This window comes from Chelonia mydas, chromosome 1 (genome assembly GCF_015237465.2).
Source record: "Chelonia mydas isolate rCheMyd1 chromosome 1, rCheMyd1.pri.v2, whole genome shotgun sequence".
Classification (NCBI taxonomy): domain Eukaryota; kingdom Metazoa; phylum Chordata; order Testudines; family Cheloniidae; genus Chelonia; species Chelonia mydas.
Window position 1 is genome coordinate 42803763 of NC_057849.1, and position 21995 is coordinate 42825757.

The 21995-nt window shown below is 42.0% G+C and overlaps 1 long non-coding RNA gene across 1 annotated transcript; it reads left to right on the top strand.

Annotated features, from left to right (window-relative positions):
- Nucleotides 1–343: 343 nt before the first annotated feature.
- LOC122462010 lies at nt 344–18896 on the top strand. The gene is made up of 3 exons (XR_006284331.1): nt 344–505; nt 2369–2459; nt 18418–18896. It is a non-coding gene; the product is annotated as an uncharacterized LOC122462010 (long non-coding RNA).
- Nucleotides 18897–21995: the final 3099 nt, after the last annotated feature.

Here is a 21995-nt window from a genome sequence, read left to right on the forward strand (position 1 = left end):
GAACTTTATACATTCCTTGTAAATACACAAGATTGCACCAAAGAAAATACCAGACTCCATCATCAATTTCTACTCCCAACTGGATCATTCCCTGGTCCCTGAACTTCAACTAGTCCCTAGGGTCAAAAAGGGCTAACAATCACCCTTCATGAGACTGGTGTAACGAATTCTCAGGCTGCTGCTTCAGAGATACGGTAGCTTTTGAAAATGGAGATATTTACTATCAGTTTCTGTAATGCACATGTAGAGGTACTAGATGTAGTGACAGGGTCACACTCTAGTCCCTGGTGGGAAAAAAAAGATTTTAACTTCAGTTACGCTACCACGCTCCTCTTTCACAGATGCTCAGGGGAAGGACGGTAAGAATGGCTGTTTGACAGAGAGGGGAAACAATGCCTTTGAGAAGGACGGGTTCTGTGCCCAAGAGACAAGAAATGCTGTGCAATATGGGTTTATTCCTCAAGTCCTTAGTCAAGCAAAACTCCCATTTGATGGTCCTTTAAAGGTAAGAGGATAATCTCCATGCCTCTCTTGTAAGATTGCCAACCACGAAGGCCCACTGTAATGGCAGTATCTGCAATAAATATGTTATATTTATATAATGCTTTACATGTTCAAGTGTTTTGCAGACATTAACTAATTAATGCTCACAGCACCCCTGTAAGGTGGGCAAGTATTACCACCCCATTTTACACAGGAAGAAACAATGATGATGTGATCTGCCTACGGCTACACAGTGAGTTGGTAGCAGAGCCAGGGCTACAGCTCAGGAATTCCTGACTGCCAGCCCTGTGCACATCTGTCCCCTAGCAACTTTACTGAGGCTACCAAGCCATTTTTTCATAGTTACGTAACAGTTAGATGGTAACAACTTCAATCACTACTGACTTGTGCCTGGTTCAAGCCAAACAACCCAGAGGTAAAGGGCTGTATCAGCCCCCTGAAATATCTTTTTCCTCACTCTCTGGTATTTCAACATACACGACTACACCCAAAACATGTAGGCACCACTCCACAAACAAACTAGTGTTCCTGAATGTAAGCGGGGGGGAATAGTCCCGCTCTTGTGGGGAACTTTCCTGGCTTCTGCACTATCCCGGTGAAGTGGGCTAGCGAAAGGATCTGAGTCCTCGCTCCCACTTCCTTTACGCAGTGGCCTCCCTGCCCTTGAGGACTCCCCTTCCACTCTCCTGTCTGGCAGAGTCCTCGTAACCCCAACAAGGCTGGGCCCAGGATTCCTGGGGGGGCTCGATCCCCAACCTTGCTGTGGTCACCTAGGACAGGGGCTAGGGTGTCCCCACTCCGGGGTACTCTCTCTGCACTGGGCACTTCTCTGACCCACTGACCAGTACATACAAGTTAAAGCAAATGCAAGTTATTTAATCAACATTTTAAAAAGAATAAGGGGAAATGAGAAAGGTTAAAGGAAACACATCACCCCGCTCTGTGGCAGGGAACATCACAAAGAGTGTCTCTGGAGTGTCAGGGCAGTTCACAGTCTGTTCCGTGTAAGTCCCAGGCCTTCTTCTCAGGCCCTGGCTGTGCTGCAGGGATGCTGTGGGTTGGACACTTGCTCTGGTGATGGCCACACGCTCTCAGGCTCTAAGTGGTAGGACCCTTCTGCCTAGTGTCGCCCCCGCCCTGTCGGGGTTACGATCCACGCTTGGCCTGCAGAGCCTCTTGGCTGAGGCATCTCCCAGTGCTGGGCCCGCTGCCCAGGGTCCCCCTCGCTCTCCCCAGCTGCTCACGGCACCCAGCTCCAGACTGCTCCAGCCCCAGCTCCACCACTCTGTCTCTGCTGCTCTGCCTCCAGCTCTTTGGGCTGCTTCTTTGGCCCCTCTGGCTCTGGTTGCTGCAGCTCTGCTCCCAGGGCAAGTCTGCTCTCTCTGGGCTGCTCTTCTGGTCCCTCTGGATCTGGCACAGCTCTGCCCCCCCAGCTCAGCATGGGCCCCTGCTTTCTCCTCAGCTCAGCCCCACTCTGTCTGACCCAGGCAAATCCAGCTCACATGGAGGACGGGACCTCCCTGGCCTCCTGACTCTCTGATTAGCCTGCCAGCCCTGTCATTCAGGCTGATCTGGAGCATTGGCCTCTACCCATTGTTCCTGGGGGCTGTCAGTTTCAGGGTCCAGATTCCCCATCGACCCTTCCCCCTTTTTAGTACTGGGAGCTAGCCAACCAAAACACTCCCACTGAATGTTAGTAAGGGGGCAACAGTCCCCTTACATGAAGACTGTCAGTGACAAGAACTGCCCCATTGTGTAGTGATTAGTGAATACTTCCTTCCCCCTCCCCACCCCAGATGAGAAATGCACTGTGTTTCAATTTGATTTTCACAATGTGACAAAACTATCAGAAATTGCTTTCTAGAAATATTCCAGTGCAGCAGAAGAGAAGAGATGCTGTACCCGGGCCACTCTCAAGAGACAGACTGTGGCACTCCCACAGCATCTTTCTGAGAGTAAGTTTTAAACCAATACAGGCTGCTCTGGAGTGTGAATTAAGTGAGTTCGGATGGTCTTACATTACTGATAAAAAGCTTAGTGAAAAATGTAGACCTGGAGACAAGTTGTTTCAGTCTAATCATTCCTGGATTAGAAGATGCTGTATTTCTGACAAGGCTGTTAACGGCCCTGATGTTTCTTGCCTCAGAGAAGATATTGAGCGAGCTGCAAGTTTTGAATCTATTTTATAAAGATCTGAGATGTTTGCAATGAACAGTGATTATATTATATACACACACACAAAATGCATCAAGTTTATCTTGTCTATTGCATTGTGCTTGCACCCTACAGCCTATGAGCTAATTGTAAGTGTTCTTTCATTCTGCAACCACTGGAACTCACTGAAATTTCTCTTTTACACCATTACTAGAAACAATCAGACCATGGCTAATAACCAAGCAATTACGGTCAATTTACAATTCTGACAGCCAGTGCTGTAACTGCATTTCAGTGCTGGGGCGAGCAATCATATTTGTGCCCCTATTGGCCGCCCACAATACCTACTCCCACATTGCTTGTTGAATTTTTATCCCACGCCTGCTATTATGGCCACGGGTTCTGCAGGACCCATAGGATCCCAGTCCCACTGCAGGGCTCTACCCCCTACTGTTTTTTTTTTGTCCACCCCATTTTTCTGCTCCCCTCCTCCCCCAGGTTTGTGTTCTGGGTGGCTGCCCCGCTCTGCTGACAGCTAATACTAATGTTTCCCTAGTGTATATTACTCCAATAAGAGCTGGAGAAGGCAACGATGAGGAATATGGTTTCATTTTGGGACCTTTCCAGGCCTAGATGCTGCTTTAGTAAATGTAGAATGCCTATTACCTCAAGATATTTTAAAAAGAAAAGTTAATAATGTAGGGTGAGATTTTAAAAAGTGCCCAGTGCTGGCAGCAGAGCTACCTGGGGTGTCTTGAGGACTGTGTCATTTTGAGAGCAAGAAGTTTTCTGGTCCTACTTGCAGACTAGGGGGCTCTGCAAAGCAAAGCATGGGATCAGAGTCAGTCTGAAAAGAGACAGTTTAAAGCCAGGTAGGGGGAGTAAGTGCCTCTCTGCCTTAGGGAGCAGCCTTCTTTCTCCTTCACTGTTGTTAGGTTCGAGTGTTTTCATTTTTTATTGTAAGAAACAGTTACACTGCAATCTTTCAGCAAGAATATTTATGCTTCTATCTAATTTCTCTATGTGTATGCTGTGAACATAACAATGTTGAGCACTTTTAAAAATCCCACCTGTAGCAAACAAACCCCACCTATCCCCAAAGCACATTCCCCACCTAGTTTCTGGACAAAAGGAAGGATCATATTAATAAATGGACAAATGCTATGTCCTCCTCTGTGGCTGTGCACGTAACAACTCTGGTATGTGGAGGGGCAGGAATCGGGCAGGCTACACAAAGGGTAAAGACCACTTGTGCTGAGCCCACTGCCAGGGACTCTTCCTGTGTGCTGTTGTGCAAGGGAGATCTGGGGTTAGCTAGAGGTGGGACAAAAAAGAGGTTGGATGGTGTGGGAATGGAAGAACTAGTATTATATGTATTGTGGGTCCTTCCCATTTAGGTGCAAAATAGCTCTATCTCCAATCAGTGACTAGATGCACAACAGATGGTGAGGGAGGACTTCTTCTCTTCTTGTCCCCCAGAGATTCCCTATGTGAGGTCCACTTCAGGGCTGGTCTTACAGGTGCACGACCACCCAGGGCTCCACAGTCAAAAGGCGAGGCGTATGGCAGGCCTGGGTGATGGAGGGGATGGATGGAGGACCTAGGGAGGCAGTGGGGGCCAGAGGTGCCAAAATACAAGTTTGCCCAGGGCACCATTTCCCCTAAGGCTGGCCCTCATCCCCTTAGGTGCTACAGGGAGGATTTGAGCCACAGTAAAGAGGATTTTTTTTTTAAAAGGTATCAAACTTTAGCACATTTTCTCTCAATGAGAATCATTTTTATTACGTCCATTATCTTTCTCACATACGTCCATGTGAGAAGGCACTCACAGGAGGGAAAGAATATTACCCATAGGCCTGTGAAATAGATGCACACAGATCATTCATGGGATTCCAGTGAGGATATGGTAATCAGAGAAGTATGAGATTTGTATATATTTGACTTAGGGAAGACAATTCACAAAAATAGTGAGTAATGTTATCTATAGATCTGTAGCTCTGATGTTATTACAAAGCCCTCAGACTTCAAATCTGATGATTAGAGAGTTAGTGGAACTAGTTACCTATGTTAACTTTAACATATGTGCAGATATTTGTGATAGATATGCAGATGAGTCACTAAAATCATAATATTGTCCATCTCCCCTATTGAGGATTTTTAAGTTGTCTGTGTGTGAGACATAAGACAGAAAGTTTAGTGATGTTTACACTACATTTACTGGACGGTTTCCTTTAGGTGAGGACACTCTAGCACACCAGTGTCATACATTGTTATTTCTGATTGTTGGATGAAGTCGCCCGTTGCATTAAATTGATGAAAAATGGACAATTGTACAAACTCCCGAGAAGTGTATTGATATTTTGAAACCATTAAAATTCTTCTTAACCTTGAAAAGATGCATGAAATCAGTGATCAAATCAAACTGATTAATTTCAGATTCATGAATTAGTTTTCATCCATCTGCCATACTAATGAAATTGATAGCCTTATTTGATTCACCAATTCAGAAATAAAAGGCTTACTCAGTTTTTCAAACTAGTAAAGAAAACTGAGAGCTGAACTTCAGTGTGTTTATTACAGATATTCACTAACCATTTCATGAAAAGGATTACAAAACTGTGTAAGGATCTCCCCATCAGCATATCACACACACTTCAGCATGGTTTGTTTTTTTTTTGGTAATTTATTTCGCAATACAAGAGTGCTTTCTGCAAAATGGCTGCTGTGGAAAGCTAAATTGGTGAGGAAATTAGAAACAAGCTGCCATCACCACTGAAGTCTACTGGATTTACATTCATTTTAGAGTATGCACTCTGTAAAGTGTCTTTGATTCCAGACACAGTACATAAAACTAGTTTGCCAGGAGGTGGGGGGGAGAGGAGACTCCCCTCGCATCTGCATGCACAATTTTAAGTAACTTCAGAATATTTCATGTTTTTTGTTTTAAAAAATTGGAAACTTTTGTGCAAACTGTAAAACAGAGTTCTGAAAAGCTCAAGTGGCAGGATCTAATCTTATTTTGATTATTTTATGCCTAGAGAAACTTAAATTCCTTCCCACCCCCACAGTAATACTCTTTGAATAACTTCTGAGGATTTGTCTTAGACTTTTTAAAGTGGGATCAGTACTGCACAGGAAAACAGAACATATTGTTTCCAAAAGATCAAAAGATTACAATAAAGACCTCATCCCCATCCCTTCTTTTCAGCTTTGCTAAATGGGCAAGCACTCCATGTGACAAATTGGTTTGGTAACTGGCAAATGAATAATTATGGGGCTCACCAAAGCTAGTTGCTAGTTTTTCCTAAGTAAATAATGCACCTTCTTGAGTCAGAGTTTTATTCGTACTCCATTCACAGATAACGGGATTAGGAAGGGGATTACTAAATAAATCAACCCTGGTGCTTTTCTTTAGAGAAGCTATACTTGAAAATACAGCATTTTAAAAATACTGGGCCAAACTGGTTTTAGTTAATGTGTTTAAACCCCTAACTTCAGGTAGTTGCACTAACTCAGCCCAGACAGAATTTGATCCACAATGTGCAAAGCCTATTTAATTTTTGAAGGTATAATAAACACAATTGGTTGACCATAAAAATTGCCATAGAATAGCTATAAGGCAACAGATAAATGGAACAATGACAGTGGTTTATGCAAATGCAGCAGTTTTATAGAATTCTGGTCCATTTTGGTTGCTTATGGTCTAGACGATGATTTTGGCACATACTGTGGCCAGTTTCTGCATCATAAAAGGGAGCACATGGTACTGTCCTGGCTCATGGCCAAACAAAGCTGACGGTGGAGTAAAACCATTATCATATGTGATCACCTGAAACCTCAGTAGGTTACTGAAATTAAATCCTTGGAATTTGAGTCTTTGCAGACAACTTTAAAGGTCTGTAACATTTTTCTATAAGATAGACTCAACACACTTCCATATAGTTAACAGCAATGAAGATTTATAGCCCTTCAAGACTCATGTATATTTCTTTGTAAAGGGCATACTGCCCTATGATACTAAAGCTGAAAAGATTTGTTATGTATTAGCATGAGTGAATCAGGTGATAGGCTGCTAAGCTTAAAGGCTTCTTACTTGAAAAGAAGAAAAAAAAACACCTTATCACTATAGTAACCAGTGTTAAGAGCTCAGTCCTATGAATGTGCTGAAGATATCTTAATTGTCAGTGGGTGCTGAGAAGTCTCAGCATCACCCAAGTGGTGCTTAGCTCTTGCAAGATCGAGTCCTTAATTCATATCAATAACATGCTCCAAAGTAATCTAATATTGCAGAAGCTGAATGCACACCAGAGTCTCCACAACCAGGGAGGCAATTTTTTTTGTAAAGTTTATCTTATCCCACATCAGCAAACAGTACACAGAATATTGTGTACACAGTATGGAATTTGTAATTATGTCACAATCCTGAAAAGAATTCCCCACTTATTATAAAATCTACTGCTGAAATGCAGAAAGCAAACAGACTAATGCTTTGGTTAAACAAGCTTTATCTAAAATACATATTTTTCATTACTAACCTCAATGTGGTGGTATATCAAATACACAAAATATCACACTATAAAATATTAATTTGTCTGATTCAAAAATATCAAAGAACCACTTTTTTTAAAGCTCTCCGAAGTGCATGCACCCTAAAATTTGTGTGCACAGAAGCATATCTGTTTGGGATGCAAAAAATCTGTATTCACTGACATGCTTATGTCTACACACAGGTTACTTTTTTTGTACTCACACAGGTGCAGGCCCTTGCTGGCTGAGTGAAGTGAGGCCCTACACTCAACTTGATGGAGTTTCTCTGTGTCTGATAATTTTTGAAAAATGTACTTGATCAATTGCAAAATTTCAGGGAATGGTCTAGATATCAATGGGCAGAACCCTATGGATTCTGGTGAAAATAAAAATTGTGGGAAGAGCATGATTTCCACAAAAGTCACCATTGGTCACTGAGTAGTGGGGAGGCAGACACTCACTGGGAGGGGAGCAGAGTCACCCCGATTACAGGGGTGAGGCATTGACCCTAGGGTTAGGATAATGGATTACTGTTAGAGTCTCAGAGAGCTTCTTCTGTTTGCAGCATCAAACGGGTCACTCTGTGACCCTGATTTTAATCGAAATGAGGATGATGAAAGTCTCTCTGGCCAGCTCCTGGACCCCCCCCCCCCCTTGTTTCCATGCTAGTTAATCCCCCCCGTCAGGGCTGGCTCTAGGTTTTTTGCCACCCCAAGCTCCGAGAGCGCAACTGCCCAAGCAAAACAAAAAACAAACAAAAAAAAACAGTGGCCGGAACGCTGCCCCTGGAATTGTGCTGCCCCAAGCACGTGCTTGCTTAGTTGGTGCCTAGAGCTGGTCCTGCCCCCTGTCCTGCTGTGCCCTTGTCTCCCACCCAAGTGGCTCCTTGCCTCACTCTGGCCAGCCGTCCCTCGGCTGGGCTCACCTCACAGGTCTGGCCAGCTCCTCCAGCCAGCCCTCTTTCTGCCCCGCCTCTGGCCAGGCCCCTTGCTCCCCCACCCCCAAACTCTGTCAGACCCCTTCTGATTTTCATCAAAACCAGCAGAATACAAAAGCCTGTAAAATCAGGCTTCTCTGGTGTTCAGAGGGAGGGACAGGCCAAATTGGAGGGGTGGGGCAAGAGTCCAGCTGTTACAAGCTCAGCCTACATAAGCAATGAAGTGGCTGACCCTCTAATTTTACATGCCCACAAGTTGATGGTTCTTAGAAAATCTGACCCATAGTTTCTACCAGGCAAATAATATATATAACATAATATGCAGCTAAGACTCAATAGGTAACCAGATAAATATTATGCTTAAAAATTTATAATTAGAGCAAACCAGGTGGTTTAACGGCAGCAAAACAGGAGGCTAATTTTCAGGTCTCTAGTTCTGTCCTTTTATTCTAAACTAGCATGGGCTGTTCTGCTGCAGAGAGTGGGGAGGTTTGCCTAACGTTGCATTAGCAACCCCAGGATGGTTTGGGGAATCTGCCTATGTACAACTTGGGAATCCTTGCTGAAGCTATGAAGTTCTTACTATGAAATTGTTGGATCATTGAATACCTCAGTGTGGCTGTGGAGTCAGCTATGGCCTGCCAGGGTTGTCCACCCCAGACACAATTGTGGGTCCTTAGACCTTTAATGGTCACTTATTCAGGTGCAAGCACTTTGGTACAATGGGTTGACTGAAGCTTAGGGAAACAAGTTTGACTAAGTTTCTCTGCAGGGGGCTGAGGAAGTGGGAAATCCCTAGCATCAGAAAAAAAGAAACCCAGCTATTGATGCTGGCCTTTAAAAGCCAGAGGCTAGGTGGGTCAGAAAAGACAGACACAAAGGAGACATGGGCAGGAGGAGACTGACTGCAAAGGTCGGAATCAGAAGAACTGTGTGTGCAAGATGTGGAACATGGACTCCACAGAGGACTCTGCCCTAAGCTCAAACTATCCAGTGGGGTGAGGAAACTAAGGCAGGGAAATGCATACAGGTGTGCTTATTTTATCTACTTCTGTGTGTTTCTCATGCTAAGTAGAGTAGTGGTGTTTAGAATCCTCTGCAAAGTCTGCGCGTCTGTTTGCTTTCACTGTCACTTGACTGCAAAGAGTTAAACTGTAAACTCAGAGCACCCACATGCTTGGAGTGCTGGGAGAGGGTGTGTCTAAGAGCTATGGGGGAGCTTCAGGGAACCAGCTCTAGTCTCAGAGTCTAGGCTGTGGGATCATAGTATCTCAGAAAGGGGGGCTAGACAGACAATCTATACCGAGAGAAGTGATTAATCTCAAAGCAGTTTAAAGGGCACACGAGGCCAGTGAGGTAGGCCCTGAACACAACAGCCAAAAGGGAGCTCTACCAGGGCTGTATGTCTGACAAACCCCAACCAGGCCAAACGAAGGACTAGCTCAGGATAGAGGTGCATCTTACTCTCCATGACACAGGGAACATTGCTGCAATATGGACAGTCCTTGAGGTAAGAAGGAAGTAAAATGTGAAGATTCCAGAGAGAAATTGCCTAAATAAATATTTGCATGATAGAGTTTAACTAGAGTTTGGTTTAACACATCACCTTTCACACAGAAGCATTTCAGAGTACTTTGAAATGAATTGAGTTAAATACATGCATTGCAGTAACTATCTAGGCCAGTGTTTCTCAAATTGGGGTGAGGGTACTCCAGGGGGTCCATTGGCCTCGCTGATCAACTCCTCCCGCTCCCTCCCAGCGCCTCCTGCACACCTGGAACAGCTATTCAGTGGCATGCAGGAGGTGCTGGGAGGGAGCGGGAGGAGCAGGGAAAGGGCATGCTTGGGGGAGAGGGTGGAAAGAGGCAGGGAAAAGGAGGGGCAGGGGTTGAGTGGGGGTGGGAAGAGATGGGACAGGTGGGGAAGGGCCTGAGGCTGAGCGGGGGGCTAGGGGATCCATGAAAAATTTTAAATCAAAATGGGGGTCCTTGGGTTGCTAAAGTTTGAGAACTGCTGATCTAGGCTAATATGGATAAAACATTATGGGACAGATCCAGCAATCCTTACTCAGGCAGAATCCCCATTAGAGTCAGGGATTGTGCACAAGGACAGTTTACACTCAACTTTGGACATTGAAACCTTTATTGAGAGAGAATAATTTAGTAAACATGTTGGGATTATCCACTTTCCAATACGGACACGTGAATTTTCTTCCCAGCCAGCTGGCAGGCAGGAGGAATCTCAGCCAAATGTGTCACCTGAAGAATAGTGCTTTTATCTAGCAATCCTGCAGTTCCTCATAGCATTCCACTGTACTTACACTATCAGGTACTCCACCTTAAAAATCTCACCATGTATGTCAAATAATTACAAAACTATACCTCAGTGTTTATCATATTCTCTTACTTCCTGGGGTAAGAGTAGGAGAGTAATAGGAAATACTGAGGTAACCTTATTTATTGGCAAGACGAGCAAGGTTGGTGGTGACTTAACATGTTATCAAGTCTCGTGGAAGTATTGAATCTATGACTTCACCCTCAGACAAGAGAACCTGAATGTGACTCATACAGATACTAAATGTAGTGGCTCTTTTCCAGTATTCTAATTGATCATGTAAGTATCACTCTCTTTTAAACCCTAAATAACATTTCAGATATGGATTTTGCCCATTCCAGGCTCTGAGGGAAATGTGGGTCTAACAGTACAGATGTGTTTTCAAATAAGGCAACTTACAGAAAAAGATACCATGTAGTATCAATATGGCTTCTGATTTTAGGTTTTAAATGATAAAATACTCCCAACACAAAAAAATAAAAACAAAAATGAAGTCAGTGTTTATCCAATAAATGCCAGAAATTGTTATTTGTGGGCTTGTGTACTAAAAGCGGTAATGCAAATTTAGGGTGTTGTGCATTAATTGGTCCGTGTAGACCCTGCTGATGTGCACTACAAGTTCTCTAGTTTCAGAGTAACAGCCGTGTTAGTCTGTATTTGCAAAAAGAAAAGGAGTACTTGTGGCACCTTAGCGACTAACCAATTTATCTGAGCATAAGCTTTCGTGAGCTACAGCTCACTTCATCAGGTTCTCTAGTGTGCTTTACCATTGTGCTATTTCAAACAGCACTGTGTTAAAGTGCACTGGAGAACATTACACCTTAGTGTATACTACTGTAATCTTTGTAATGAGTAATTTGTATAAATATACATTACTCATTAAAGTATATACAAAGAAAGCATTGGTCCCTCCTGATTTTTTGTTATCTAGATAACTCCAAAAATTGTTAAAAATAAACCCAACAAATTAAAAAAAATAAACCTTGAAAAACAGAGGCCTTAAGTATAAATAATGCTAAGGTTGTGATACAGATACCAAATTTCAAAATTAGAGTTAACACGCCTCTGGGAAAGGCTATTGTGCCTCTTAACAATATCCCATTTCCCCCACAAATGGTTGAGGATGAAATGCCTCATCCATAACTTTGATTTTCCTGGCTTATGCTAGGAATGTGTCACTGTGATATTACTTGAGTATAATATTCTGAATAAGAGATGTGTTTGTAAAGAATCTTGCTACAGATACAGATGGGGAAAAAGAAAGGATCAAACATGGGAACGTAGGGATTAATGTGCAAGTCTGCGGATGAGAAACCTAGTGGGCCTCTCCTTTCCTCCCACACAGACTAATTTCCCACTTTGTTCTTTGAGTGTTGGCTGTGCTCCTGACCTCTCAGCTCTTTTCTCTTTAACATGATCCTAGTATAGAGAGGTACCGTTCATCACTGAAGTTTTCATCCATTCTTTCTTTTCAGCCCACGCCACCCACACTTCACATGGCAGCTCTTATCCACAGAAGTCATGTAGACCTAGTGAACTGTCTATAATGGAAAACACATGGGGCCTAATTGTCATTTACATTAAGGCTCCTTTACACCACAAAGAGTGTAAAGGGGCCCATTTTAAATCCAATGACAGTCAGGCTCTCTATGCTGTGTCTGTATATCAATTGATTTCTACAGCTACTATCACTGTGGGACCTAGAATTTCAGGGCTGGCAAATTCATTTTGTCGAGCATGCTGAAATACATTTTTAAGTATGGGCAGTGAGCAGGGATTACAAAATTATAGCTATATTACCCTCAATCCACAGCAGATCTCGCTCCGTTTCAGTAGACAAGGTCCCTTTTGTAGTAGCCACGTTTTTAGCTGATAAAACTACCGCTGCATTTAGCGTCACTCAATGGGGAAAACATTAAATTTCTAAGATTTTCTGCCTTATTTTTTGTCCGTTTGCGTAACAGAAATCACATGGTTCTATAGTTTATCACAGTGTCATGTTTATTATAAATTTCATAACTGACAAATTAGCTATGCAACTTCATGTGTATTTTTTAAACAATTGCCCATCTATTGTTTTAGGATAATGGGGCCTTGAAGGCTCATTATTAGTTTTGAAGGTAACTGAGGGGCAGTTTTACATCTTGCTTAGAGCTGTTGTTTCAGTCTAAAGCTACACTGGTTCATATAACAAGTAAATTAGGTCTAGAAACTTTTTTTTTTTTCCATTCTGCAAAACAGCATGGCAGGCCAGATAAATACATCAAGCATGCTGGATCTGGCCCCTGAATTTGACATCCTTGATCTAGGTGTATAGATATTTCTGTGTTTGAGAGAGTTTACTGTTCCCTTCACTTAAGGAAGACAGGATTAATCCCAAAAAGAAAAACCACTGCAGCTGATTACTGTAAAATATAACTTGCACAGAAGTGGCAGAATCAATGTTCAAATTAGGTGTGTCTGCTTGAGCTTTACTGGAGTTTAACTATAAACACTCCAACTCATGAAAAAAAATTATGCCAAAGAGCAAGTTCAACATTCAGAAATATTCTAGTAAACTCACCTTTTTAATTCTAATGCCATTATGGTATTATCTTGTACCCATGGAAATTAAAAACAAACAAACAAATAAATCTATGAATTGTTAGAATTCAGGCTTCATAGCTCCTCTCCTCCAATTCTGTCTCTTTCTATCTCACCTCTCTCTCTTCCCCTTTTCCATGCCCTATGAACAGCTCAGCTCATTGCTTCGTGGTGGCATTATGTCGTCAGAGGTAAACCACCCATCATCCTCTTTTCTCATGTGACATATCTGCATTCATGCCATCCATCTAGTGGTGATGTCATTGCGAACAATTGAATTCACCATGCAACTTTTACTGTCTCCCTGAACTTGGCCCACAAATCCATCTCAGCTAGCATTACTTCAAACATTGTAAGACAGCATTCCTGTGGGTTCCGCCATTACAACAGACCTGTGCCAAAGACAGTTTTCAATGGCAAGAAGGATCAAAGATTTAAAAAACTGCCTTTTCTCAAAATCTAGAATAGGATTGTCTCACTGTAGCAGATGGAGAAATGAAAACCCTGACAGATTCATTCCTCAATGCCGCCTCCCAATCAATGAATTCTTCCAGCAACTAAAGTAAAAAGACTGAGGTGATGCATCACTTGTGCTCAATGCACTTTTCAGCTTATTCCACAGCCTTTGCAGACGTATCCATGGGATGTGTGATTTGCAGACCTTGCGTTTTCAATTACTGATGCTTTCCAAAACAATTTCACAGCTACTAGGGGAGGGTGGATGTTGGTTCTCAGCCATTATTATGTTAGTCATCTCCGTTTACTTCTTTAGTTTAATAATCTGCTGACCTCCTTTATCCAGATATTTCCAATTTAAAAAGAAAAGGAGTACTTGTGGCACCTTAGAGACTAACAAATTTATATGAGCTTAAGCTTTCATGAGCTACAGCTCACTTCACGAAAGCTTATGCTCAAATAAATTTGTTAGTCTCTAAGGTGCCACAAGTCCTCCTTTTCTTTTTGCGGATACAGACTAACACATCTGCTTCTCTGAAACCTACAATTTAAAAAAATACTGGATCACATCCTCAGCTACAGTAAATCTGTCTAACTATTGATTTTAATTGAGCTCATTTACACCAGCTGAGGATTTCACCCACAGTATCTTAATAAACTTACCCAAAGGAATGATTATATATAAAAACCTGGGAATTAAAAATAAACTTTGTTTAAAAACACAAGCTGGAGGCCTGAACCAAAGCCTATTGAAGTGAATGGAAAGCCTCCCATTGATTTAATGAGCTTTGAATCAGGCTTGGTAAGGATAACATTCATTTTCTTGCTTTTAAGTGCTTGGGTTTTATGAATAATGTAGTAAATATAACAGGAATACCTGTGGCACCTTAGAGACTAACAAATTTATTAGAGCATAAACTTTCGTGGCCTACAGCCCACTTCATCGGATGCATAGAATGGAACACGTAGTAAGAAGATATATATTGTGACAAAGCTCTGTCCTTGTCTCTGTGGGTCCCACGTTTCCTGGCCGATTTCGCTAGCCTCAGAGGCTCACTGTGACCCTCCACGTAACCCTTCTTTCTGTCGAGACAAGGGTCACAGTCTACTGAGCCATTTTCATCATCAGACAGCAACAGAGGTGAGAAGAAGTTATCCTTCCTTGCACAGTCTCTGTTGTCTCCCAGTCTCAGTGATTACTCAGGTGGCAAAGGTGGAGGGGGAGCCTGGGCCCACCCTCTACTCTGGGCTCCAGCCCAGGGACCTTAATAGTATTAGCTATGGTAGCTGACCTTTTAGAAACACGGCATGTACAATTCCCTGTCTACTTCCCCCACAGCAGCCCTCACTTCCTCAAGCTCCACTTCCCCCTTACCTCAGGGCCTCCTTCCTTGTGCCTGATATGGTGTGTACTACTCAGCCTCTCCGACAGCGCAACTTCCTCCCACAGCTCCTGACATGCACACCCACCTGACTGACTGGGAGGTTTTAACTAGTTTCAGCCAGCCCCTGATTGGCTTCAGGTGTCCCAATCAACCTAGCATTCTCCCTGCCTTCTGGAAAGTTCTTAATTGGCCCCAGGTGTCTTAATTGACCTGGAGCAGCTTCCATTTCACTTAACCTGGTACCAGGGATTTGTTTAGCCTGGAGCTAATATATCTATCTCCCACTACTTTTCTATAGCCATCTGGCCTTGCCCCGTCACAATATATGTACACACACATACAGAGAAGGTGGAAGTTGCCATACAAACTGTAAGAGGCTAATTAATTATAGGGTCATTTGGCAACCCTTACTCATTTCTGAAATGAAGCTTTTTGGTTTGGGGAAATCTTCAAACCTACCTGCCTAATATTTGTGAAATATGTTTATTCCCCTTGTTAGCATAACCTTGAACTATCTGATTTCTGTCAAAGAAAAGGAGTACTTGTGGCACCTTAGAGACTAACAAATTTATTTGAGCATAAGCTTTCGTGAGCTACAGCTCACTTCATCGGATGCATTCAGTGGAAAATACAGTGGGGAGATTTATAGAGAAAGAGAACATGAAACAATGGGTGTTACCATACACACTGTAACAAGAGTGATCACTTAAGGTGAGCTATTACCAGCAGGAGAGCCGGGGGGGGGGGGGGGGGGGGGGAACGTTTTGTAGTGATAATCAAGGTGGGCCATTTCCGGCAGTTGACAAGAACGTCTGAGGAACGGTGGAGGGGGAGGGGGATGATCACTCTTGTTACAGTGTTTATGGTAACACCCATTGTTTCATGTTCTCTATGTATATAAATCTCCCCACTGTATTTTCCACTGAAAATATTTTTGATGAAATGAGCTGTAGCTCACGAAAGCTTATGCTCAAATAAATTTGTTAGTCCCTAAGGTGCCACAAGTACTCCTTTTCTTTTGCGAATACAGACTAACACGGCTGCTACTCTGAAACCTGATTTCTGTCAGTATGCTTCCAGAGTACTATCATATTCTTTGTTACATGCCTTTTTATAATTTCCAGCTAAATGTCCTTAATATTTAGTGGTGGTAGTTGGAAAAGACCTACTTTCCCTGTAGCTCCAGGTTTACTATGGAGATGATTGGTTAGTCAGTGAAAAGTCCTACAGTTGGCTGGGAAGAATTTAAAAAAAGGATAGGACTTCTAGAAAAAGATTCAGTGTGTATGCGCATAGGGCTCACATGTAACCTTGTGGATCTCTTATGTGTGACTGTTGCTGACCCAGCAGAAGAGTTCAAATTATATGAATGATACCCAGATACTGCAGGGACAAGGGCCAACATAGTACACACATCAAAATATTTGATAGGAGGATTCTAGTCATTTAAAAAAAAAAAACAACAACTCAGAAATGTCTCTGTAATTCAGGATGAGCTTATCCCAAGGTATCCTGTTAAACATGTGCTGAAGACACAGGTTCAAACGAAACATGACTCAGATGGAAATGTACTTCATAGAAATATGAAAATCATAAATTTTCCTTCCACCATGTCAGAAAGATTTTCCCTGGAAAGGAGCCTGCAAACTTCTCCAAAAGGAATGTTGTTGACGTTAATCCACATTTAATGAAGCAGCTTGATGGTTATATAACCGTCAGTTTTATAAAGAGTCTAAATTAGTCTTCCTAAAGTACATAGTATTTATGCTTGAAAAGCTTGAACATGTTCTACTCGGAGTCTGAACAGATAGTGCCAATGGCAAGAGATAAATGTTTCAAACAACTCAGTGCTGCTATTTCAAGTCCCTGCAAAAAATAAATAAAATAAATGTGTAGCAAGAAATTTAGCTTGTGTGTTTTGCTTTACATTGTAAATCTAATTTACATTCAATGGTTTTACATCAATAATGGATTATCAAATATCTTGTAGCTAGACTAACAGGACTGGAAAAGATAAGCATTTGACTCTAAGCAACTACTGAGATGGGCTAACTCAGTGTTTCTCAACCTTCTTGACACCAGGGACTGGTTTGCTGCCTTCCTAAACTGTGTGAGGGAGATCTGAGGGATTGGTGCCGGTCCATGGACCAGTCATTGAAAAACACTGGGCTAAATCACGCCCCCATCACAGTTAAGGTCATAGCTGGCAAGGTACTTACTATAATAAATTTTTTTAGAAGAGAACAAAGGAAGATATCAAAATAGAACTGCAACTTTTTTGCAACCAAACATGCTACAAACAATTATTAGCTGTCAAAGTATTCCAAAATAGCACTTGGTATCTTCTCTCAATGTTTGGATTTTGGAAAGGGGTATAACTAATTCCAAAGACGGGCCTCACCCACTGCCCATGCTTGTGGATGCTGCTACCCATCTCTGGTTGGCTAGGACACTGGTGGATGAGGAACAGGCCTTGGTTACACATGACTTCACATCTCCCACATGGACTACCGCAATGCAACATACCTGGGCATTAAACCAGGCTTTAGTAAACTTCAGCTAATAAAGAACAGAGCAGCTCATCTCCTTAGCAACATGGGATAGCATGAGCACATCATTAAGAGCTCAATCTGTTGAGCTTATCAGAAAGAAGATGGACAGGTGACTTGTTTATGGTGTATAAGTACCTTCATGGGGGGAAAAATACTGAGTAGTAGAGAAGAGGAGGAAAAAAGGGAGCTTCTTCATCCGCTAATGCTTTACCACAGGAAGCAGCCATTTTGTTTTGCTGCTTCTGCTCTTGAAGTGGAAGGCCTTCTTGGGATAGGGTTAAAATAGGGTTCTGTGTTCTTTAATATTTTAAACTAGAGTTCTAGTTTTGTATCCTAATAAAGTCACTTCACATGACAATGGGCAAACCACTTGCCTAAACATAAATCCAGTAACTGCCATTATTGTATGTATTTCATCTCCTTTTACAATTATGTTACAATTAAGAAGATCTTTAAAAATGCTGCTTGACAGAATAGGATTATTAAAACTATTTCTTGGTATCAGACTTGATTGAGAAGTCTGATTTGGTCTCACTAGGAATATGCAATGCAGGGTAAAATGCTAATTTGCACAATGATATTAATCTGGTAGATGTATTAATCTCACTGTGTAAGTACACAAATTTGCTGTAGTGCAAAACAAAGCTTCTCCCAAAAATATGTTTCAGTGCAGCTTCCAGGCAGCTCCTGGGAAAGTACTCTGCATATGAATTGCTGTTATTTCTTGCTCAGGCGGTCTGACAAATCCTTCTTGTGAAGCAGTGATTTAGGCTGCTATTTCTACACTCCTCTTATTCAGACATGGCAGAGTGACAGGGGATAGGAACTCTGTACATTTGTAGTTAGGAAATGAAATTTATTAAGACAAGTACTCTGTCAGTCAGAGTAACAAGTTGCCACTTGGATGCATCAGACTGATTTTTGTTAAGATCTTAGTGGATGTAAAAATAATTTGCAATTGTTTTGAATATGGTGTTTTGTTTAGGATGAGAACTGCATCAAACTGTTTTTAAATGGATGTTGAAAAATTGGAGAAGATGCAGAAGAGCACCACAAAAATTATTCGAGGGCTGGAGAAGATGCCTTATAGTGAATCTTAAAGCTAAAAATGATTAAACTCATAAAAAAGAAGACTGAGTGCTGACTTGATTAAAGTATCTTCTTGGGGAGAAAATACCAGGTGTGAAAATCCATTTCCCCTTTCCCTCCTTGCCAGTGTCTCCCACTCCTCCCTTCCCAAGGGCTCTATGTTTGCCTCCATTTCCCCACCATTTTCATTTCTTTCTGTCTGGGGGAGAGATTGTCAGCACTTTACACTGTGTTGGGAGGATGGGCAGAGCGGTTAATGTGCTTAACTACAAATCTGAAGAGTGTGGGTTTGAGCCTGGCTCAATCTCACACTGAAAGGCCACCTCCAGTTCACCTAGCAGCAAAATGGATATCTGATCTATGGGGTTAAAGCAGTCAGATGTGATGCTGGCCACATCACTTCCCTGTGTACCCTTGGCTATGAAACTGGTGTGCCTTAATGATGTCAGCCAGATGGGAATTTATCTTCATTTAAGGAAAATAAATTATTGGGTGTCAGCATGTTGACAGTATCCATTTAATCTTACTTCCATTTATATGATATTTTTAAAAAATTAAATATCCACCTCTAATCTTCCATAGTGTTCATTTTAAAATTCCACGGAGACTACTTGTACTGCAGCCCTCCTGCTGCAAGTATGCCTATCTCTGGACTTTCTACTGGAAGGAGAGATAATAAAAACAACAAATCAAACTGCTGAGAGTGAATCTTTTCAGAGTGGTTAGGAAGCATATTTTCTTGGTATTTTCTAATATGCTCCTACATACGTAGCTATTCTTGGCAATTTAAACAAAAAAGCAGCCAGTCATCACTGTGAAAAATGCTGAAATCATCCCTAATTAAACTCCTACTACAAGTTCATAAATCTGAGGATATTGAATTGCTGTACATTAACAGCTGTTGATCATTTTTATTACTTACTCCCTAGGAGTAAAATAAGGCTCTTGACATCGACCGTACCTGGTTAAAAACATTCTACAGAAACCAAGTTATAGAATCTGAAGTAAAAGACTAATGATTACCTTAAACTTAAGATACATGATTATCTACAGGATTACATTCTGATTAATTATCCCCAGAGTACGCTGCCTGTAAAACCACTCACAGCGTGCCAGCAGAGGGAGTGCTCAGAAACAAACCCCAGAAGAGGTCTAGGGATGCCTGGCCATCCTTCCCCACCTCCACACAGGGGAAAGACACTATCAAGGAGCCGCTACACTGTGGAAGGTGGACAGGCAAAGAATTTTCCCCAATGGCAAGATGTTAGTGGGCCGGTGAGCCAAAGGGGATGAACAAAACAGTCAGACTAAAGGGACTAGCTTTTCCTCTCATTTACACTTCTAATGCTCAGAGGCAAAAGAAAATTAGTCTTTTTGGCCACCCAGTTCAGAAGAACCTGCAATTGCACGAGGAAATCAAAGGCAATAGAGTGGGTACAAATTTAACCATTTTCTTCCACCTTTTCCATCAGAAGGGATGTCACTAACAATTACAGCTGAATTCCTTAAACTAGTGGTGGGGAATACTGCTAGAACCAGTAATAACTCACCTACCAGTCAAAAAACTAGAAGAAACCTTTTTAACTATACCCTGGGGAACACAGACTTACCTGTATGTATAAAGGAGTCGGCCTTTTTATTACACGCAATGGAATGAATCAGGGCCCCCATTCACCAATGTGCTAAAGGAGGGAGGGTGCAGGGAGCTCCTTTCCTGCCTCCCCAGCACACCCGCAGGGGCAGTCATGGGCACATGGCTGTCAGAGTTCCAGGAGCACTGGAGAGGCCAGGCAGAGCTGAGAGCTGCACTTGAGACCCCAGCGTGGGAGTGCTGGCTGGAGAGAGGCCAAGGTCATGGTCCTGCTTCTCCTCAATACTGCCTAGCAACTACAGTGTGACAGTGAGGGGAGCACAGGCTATACCTGTGGAACAGATGTAGCAACTGCTATTTAAATGCTTTACTCCTCCAGTACCCCTGAGGTATTATGCCTGCTACTGCTCAGGCAGAAGGCATCCAGAGGCTTTTGCTCAGGTGATGTTCCTCCACCTCCTCTCTGAACATGCCTCTGGTTCACAGAGCCACAATACAGCCCAATAATCACATTTATACCAGTTTCTTCTGAACTGCAGCACCTCCGAAATCAGTGGCCAGAGTTACAGAATCCCCTGTCAAATTTTATCTTGACTGAATTAGTCACTTGAATTTATCCTAGTAAGTCATATGTGGCCTTCTGAAGTTTGTTTGTTGTTGGGTTTTTTTTTTTTTTTTTTGGGGGGGGGGGAGAGTGGGAGGGAGGGGAAGAGGGGCTAATTCATATCCTTGGGTGCACCTCTTCTGAAGGCAATGGAATTTCCTCCAGGGATTAATTGGGCCCCAATATATTTCCTTAAAAATAAAAAAAGACAGTGCAAAGCTAAAAAACAATTATTAAAAAACCAAAAAAACTCCATATTCCAAATATTGTCAGTTAACAGCCATATGACTACCCATGAACTCTTTTGCATCAAAGCTATCTATGCCTTCAAAAGACCTAAGCGGTTCTGTTTTTAAACTTCCCACAAAATAGAGAATTATGATATTTCTATAGTGTTTTTTTTTTTTTTAAATTCTTGTCCCTGGTGAAAAGATCTGCTCCCTAATCCAGTAATTCAGAGATATTCTCTCTCATTGAAACCACTGAGACTATGCAAATGAATAATGCAAGCAAGATGAGACCATCTAAGGATCCACTACAAGTACATTTACTTAACTGTAGGTGACTTTAGTGGTAGAATACTATAGCACATTACTACTAGACTTCTGAATATTGATCCAATATCCTCAAAATATTACAACCCATTGCTAGGCTGAATCCTCAGTAATATAAAATGAGTCAGCAGCATGATTAAACTGACCATGTTATTTTAAATCAGAATTAGGACACTTCCCTCCCCACCAATATGACCATTCGAATGGCAAAGTGAGACTGTTATATACACTGAAAATGTCTGAGAAACAGTCTGTTACATAACTTTTTTCGAAGTTAGGTATTCACTGTCAATCTAAAAAGAGAGCTTAAACAAAGGAATTCATGCTTAGAAGTGCTGAAGGTGAACTGTATCATCTCTGTCAAGACAGGATAATTAAGGAAGCAGTGAAGGATAAACTATGAAAAACTTATTGGAATGCCTTTTAAAAGAGGCTGTCAAAAGTTGGTGTGTCTTGGATTATGTTCACCCAAAGGCTGTCAAGGGCAAGAACTTTAATGGAATAAAAGCATGGTGGGGAGGGGACAGAGCTTTTGAGCCTTTGAGAGCAAAAAGAGCATATGGATTGCTACTAGCAATGGACAAGCTTCAGAAGTTTTTGATGAGCATTCAAAAGTTCAGATGTTTCTCTACAATGTATCTTATCCAGTCTTTGGGGGTCTGCAAGATTCGGCTGAAAAACCTCATTTCCACTTCTACTCTTCACCATTGATTGTCTTTTTATAT